Here is a 5,611-nt window from a genome sequence, read left to right on the forward strand (position 1 = left end):
AGACAGGGAGAAGGGCTGATGGGGGCTCCCTCCCCCTCCCATCCTCTGCCCACTGCTTTCTCTTTTTTCTGCTTCAACAAACACCAGGCGCCTTTCAGATCAGCCCTGAAGTCAACGTTGATGCTTGGGACGGCCTGACCTCCCCGCTGCCTTCCAGCCCAGGACCACAGCTGGGAGATGAAGTCTGCGGGGCCCTGGGGGGGGGGCAGCGGCGGCGGAGGTGGTGGAGGCAGGCACCTCCTCTGACGCCCAATCTCTCCTCGTTTACGAGGCAGCCGTCAGCTCCCCTCCCTGACTCCCCAAGATTTGGGGCCATTTTAATATGTGTCGATAATGCCATGAGCTACTATTTAACTTTTCCACGAGGACCCATCTCCCGAAATGCAGTGGTTTTCAGGCTTGGCTGCACTAGAGAACCCCCAGGGAAAGGAGAGACGTCTGTACCTCCCTCTCTCTCCCTCTCCCTCCGTATCTCCTTCTGGCTCTCTCCCTCTCCTTCTGGGGTGATGCCCGATGAGCTCAGATTCGCAGATGTTCCCCCCATCCCCTCTCTGTGCCTTGCGTGGGGCCTGGGCCTTCTCACTGTGGCCCGGGAACAGCCTCGACATTCAGACATCGGTTCCTGCAAGGACACTTGCGTTTGGTCCATACCGCATGTGGCTGCAGTCTGTGCTTCTCCCGTTTAGCATCTTCAGTAGATGGGGGCTGTGCATGAGCCCTTCATCTTCCCCGCAGACACCACTGGTGCTTGCTCGGCCTCGCGGGTGATGTCCACGGGGGACAGACCTGTGTCCCCACCTTCTTGGGCTGCAGACAGGCCACGTTGGTCCTGTGGTGACTGGGGGCTCCCAGGAGAACCCCACCGCAGACCCAGAGAGGTGGCCCCAGAGAAGGTGGCGTACGCCTGGGGCCAGGCCTCACCAGCCAACCACGGGGCACCTGCAGCAACAGGTCTCTCGCCGTCCAGGGGCTGGGTGTTCGGGCGCCGTGGGGATGAGCTGCTGTCTGCACGGCAGCCAAGTTTGTATTGTTGAGCCCGGGGAGGCCCCTGGGTGGCTCCTGGAGAGCCTGGTCACATTTCTTCCTGCCCTTGGCCTTAGAGCTCATCATGGTTCACGCCGTTTCTGGTTCCAAAAGGACCTGTGTTCATAAAGACCACATGTTAGGACAGCACCAAAGTGTCTAGAAATCCAGGCCAGGAGGAGGAGGGAGGGGGTTTGGCTGTGCCCGCCAGTGGCCTGAGAGCCCTCCCACCCACAGAGACCTGGCCCGGGGCCTGTGGGGAGGGCGTGGCCCACGGTCCCCAGCGCTGGCTGTCTCTGGGTTCCAGGAGAACTGTGCGATCCTCGGGGAGCTGGTAAGGCTGCAGGCTCAGAAGTCCCGCCTGCTGGGATTCAGCACGCGTGCCGACTCTGTGCTGGAGATGAACATGGCCAAGACCAGCCAGGTGGTGGCCACTTTCCTAGGTAACCCCGCCTCCCCGAGTCCCAGTGGGGACGGGGGTCAGGTGGACCTTGACTGGACGTGGTGCTGCCTGAGACCCCACTGTGTCAGCCCTTGGGGGTCGCCTTCCCCAACCCTTCATTCTGCCTCGAGGGGCGTGGGGTGGGGGGCGGCTGGGCGGCTGCCACAGGGACATAGCTGAGCCTCTCCCCTCCGCCCGCAGATGAGCTGGCCCAGAAGCTGAAGCCCCTCGGGGAGCAGGAGCGGCCGTGATCCTGGAGCTAAAGAAGGCTGAGTGCCAGAGGCGGGGCCTGCACTTTGACGGGCCCATCAACGTCTAGGACCTGCGCTACTACATGAACCAGGGGGAGGAGACGCGCTACCACGTGGACCAGTACCTGCTCAATGAGTCCTTCCCCATGCAGGTGGTCACGCGCGGGCGGCTGGGCATCTCCCAGGAGCTGCTGGGGCTGACCTTCGACCTGGAGGAAGGCGCCAACATGCGTCACGAAGATGAAGATGTGAGGCTCTACACGGTCCGGGACGCGGCCTCGGGCAAGGTCATCCATCAGCAAGTTCTACCTGGACCTCTACCCTCGGTGCATGCGTGGGGGAACCTGTTGGCCGTGGGCCGGGGCTCCTCTGTGGTAGCGGGGGTAGCGGGGCCTCACCCGCGTCCCTCCCCAGGGAAGGGAAGTCCGGGCACATGGCCTGCTTTGGCCTGCAGCCGGGCTGCCTGCAGCAGGACGGGAGGCGCCAGATTGCCATCGCGGCCATGGTGGCCAACTTCACCAAGCCTACGCCCAACCCGCCCTCCCTGTTCCAGCATGATGAGCTGGAGACCTACTTCCATGAGTTCTGGCAAGCGATGCACCAGCTCCGCTCCCAGGAGGGTGCGGGCGAGGGGCTGAAGGCAGGGGGCGGGGAGGGCCCGGGCTCTCCCGTGGTCCTCAGGCAGGCCCTCGCCACGGGATTCTTCCGCTGATGTCACCCCGCACGAGGAGACGCCCTCGGTGTCAGTTTCCATCATCAAACCCCACGCACTGGGCGCGTAAACAACGGAAGTGGATGTCCTCGAGACTCTGGAGGCTGGAAGTCCCAGATCAAGGAGTCAGGACTGGTTCCCTGCAATGTTAAATACAGGTATTCAAGAGTTGCCTTTAAAAAAGACAAAATAGAAGAAAGGAACGTTGCATGCAAGGCTGGTGACAGGCGGTGATGAGAACCAGAGGTTAGGCTCTGGGGCCGGGAGCACCACGCCCTGTGAGGCCCTGGGGCTGCTGCCAGTCTCGGTGGAGGCTCAGCAAGTCCCAGTGACTTCCCAATGTGGGGGGGGTCCCCAGATGAGCGTCTGGGCCCAGGACCCAGTGCTCGTTCAGTCTTCCTGCAGTCAGCCCTTCGTCCTGAGAGCGATGCTCTCACAGACTGCAACCGGAGCGCGTGGGGACACTTTACTGAGCTGTGCAGCCGTCACTACTGCCCTGTTCTGGAACATTTCCCTCACCCCAAAAAGGTCCCTCACGCCCTTAGTTATCATTCCCTCCCCTCCCCTGTCCCTGACAACCAGGAACCCACTCTGACTCTGTGGATCTACCTGTTCTGGACGTTTCCCCTCAGTGGGGTCACACCCTGTGTGTCCTTCTGTGTCTGACTTCTCTCGCTGAGCACCGTGTTCTCACGGTGCATCCACGTGGCAGCGAGTGGCAGGGCTTCACACCTTTGCGTGGTCGAGGGCCGGAAAAAAGACAAACGAAAAGAAGGGCACGTTGCCTGCGACTCTGGTGACAGCCGGGGATGAGAACCAGAGGGTAGGCTCTGGGGCCGGGAGCGCCGCGCCCTGTGAAGCCCTGGCGCTGCTGCCAGTCTCGGCGGGGCACGAGCAGCGCCGTCCCCCAGGAGCTGCTGGACAAGCTCATCAAGTCCCGGCTGGCCAACCCCCGTGCGGCCGGGCCGAGGGAAAGGAAAGGGGCTCCCGGACCGCCCGGCTGGAAAGCGCGGCCTGGACACAGTGCCAGCGCCCCCGTCTCCTTCCTCCCGCCCTCCAGGCCTCTTCAACCTGCGCCAGATCGTCCTGGCCAAGGTGGACCAGGCCCTGCACACGCAGACGCCCTCGGACCCGGCCTAGGACAATGCCCGCCTCTGCCAGGAGATCCTCGGGGTCCCAGCCACGCCAGGTAGCCAAGCGCACGCCGGGCCCACCTTAGCGGTCGGTTGGCGGCTACTGCCCAGGTCAAGAGGATCCTCTGGTGGTGTGTGAAGGGGGACCGACTGACGGGCTCTGGTCGAGGCTCGCTGACCTCTGGCCTCTTCCTGCCTGGGTTCCTGGGCTGGTCCCTCCAGCTGTGGCCCGCGGAGTCCGAGGGTGGGCTGGGCGTATCTGCACGTGCTTTCTGGAGAGCCTGGAAGAGGCAGGAGAGGGCTTCATACCCTGGACGGAACGCGTCGACGAGGTTTGCCCGAGCGTGTCGGTGCGGAGACGCAGTTCACTCCCTCGTGAGCGCTTTAACCCGCGCTCTCCCCGTGCTGGAGGGCGAGCCCTGACTCATCCCTCGGAGCCTCGGGCAGCTGTCCCTGTAAGAGGCTTAGGGGTGAACCCTCGTGAGCTTCAGCAGAAAGTCGGCAAAGATTGATTTGTGTCCCTCCACTGAGTTGCCCGCAAGGTCCCCGTTTTCTAGAAGTGTTGGGCCAATACTCCCTCTAGTGGCAGGGGACTCAGACAGGGCTGCTTTGAGGCCCCAAGCTCTGGGCTCTGGGGAAGGGGCACGGAGCGGCCAGGGGGCCGGGCAGGAGCCTCTCCGCGTGTGTCCCAGGGACCCACCTGCCTGCGACCTTCGGCCACCTGGCAGGAAGCTACGACGCCCAGTCCTATGGCTACCTGTGCAGCGAGGTGTACTCCGCGGACACGGTCCACACACTCGTTTCAAGCAGGAGGGCGTCCTGAGTGGCAAGGTGAGAGGCCGGCCTGCCGTGCAGACCAACACGGAGGTCCTTGGCCTGGGCCTAGATGCTTGTGCCGCCCGCCTGGGCCTGCCAGGCTCTGAGGGCCCTGCCCAGAACCCCCTGCTCCCCTGCCCTTTGTTGAGTCACAGCAGAGGTGGCCACACCCACACCCTCCGTGAAGGGGGTGCTCCACCCTCCTGCAGCCCCGCCCCCTCTCCTCAGGTTGCCATGGACTACAGAAGCTGCATTCTGAGGCCAGGGGGCTCCGAGGATGCCAAGGGCATGGTGAAGCTCTTCCTGGGTTGTGACCCCATGCAGGACGCCTTCCTCCTGAGCAAAGGGCTGCAGGTTGAGGGCTGCAAGCCGCCGGCCTGCTGACGGCACGGGGTTTTGCCCCCCCGGGCGGGCCGGGTGCCTTAGCGCCCCGTCGGGGCGGGGGAGGGGCCGTGTGTCCTCCCAGCCCCCGAGTCCCCGGCGGCCGGCCTAGGCCAAAAGTCTCCACCTGGAAGTGTCTGGAAAGCCTGGCATCAAGGCTCCCCCTTGTTGCACTAATGCAATCCCTTCCTGGGGAGCTTTCCTGGTAACAAAACGGTTCTTTGAAAACGCAGCCATTAATAAAAAAGACTCTACTCCTGGTCTCTGCCTGCCGTCCCTTCCACCACAGGAGTGGCATGGGGGCCGTCACACTGGGGGGAGTTCTGACCTTGGTCGGGGATCAGCCCTGGGGCCGTGGTGACGCGTCTGGGTCACTGGGAGACGGCTGAGCTGTGGGGTGAGTTCAGACGGGGATGGTGCCCCGCACCCCGACCGGGCAGGCTCTCCAGTGAGGGGGTGTCAGTTTCCTGCCGGCCTCTCGCCCGTCACTGTTTGGCATCTCGGGGGCTGTGACTGGCTGGAGCTGGTTCTGGCGGTGGGCACAGCTGCGGGAAGCCCGGCTGTGGCTGTCCCTGTCCCCGTGTCCTGTCCTCCTGCTCACGGCCGGCCGGCTGGCTCCCTCTGGTCATCGGCAGCTGCTGAAGTCTGGACCACAGCAAGGGGCCGCCTTCCTGGGTCCTAGCAATTCTTCCCAAAGGCCTTAGGGATGTGTTTTGGTGGCAGTAGGAATTCAGAGAGGGTGCTGCACCACTGGAGCGGTAGGGTGGCTCTGGACCGTCCCGTGTGTCCTTCCCTGGCCTTTGAGCTCCTTGGGAGCCCTGCCTCCACAAAGGACGCCAGGCAGTGGAACGAG

The 5,611-nt window shown here is 63.7% G+C and overlaps 1 pseudogene across 1 annotated transcript; it reads left to right on the forward strand.

Moving 5' to 3' along the window:
• The first annotated feature begins 1,324 nt into the window (after window positions 1–1,324).
• Window positions 1,325–4,761, forward strand: LOC309617967 (thimet oligopeptidase-like; annotated as a pseudogene). The gene is made up of 6 exons: window positions 1,325–1,466; window positions 1,667–2,042; window positions 2,131–2,326; window positions 3,497–3,617; window positions 4,254–4,392; window positions 4,606–4,761. The product of its transcript is annotated as a thimet oligopeptidase-like (transcript).
• The last annotated feature ends 850 nt before the right edge of the window (window positions 4,762–5,611 follow it).

The sequence above is a fragment of the Balaenoptera borealis genome, assembly GCF_965194805.1.
Source record: "Balaenoptera borealis genome assembly, chromosome: 1".
Taxonomy (NCBI): Eukaryota; Metazoa; Chordata; class Mammalia; order Artiodactyla; family Balaenopteridae; genus Balaenoptera; species Balaenoptera borealis.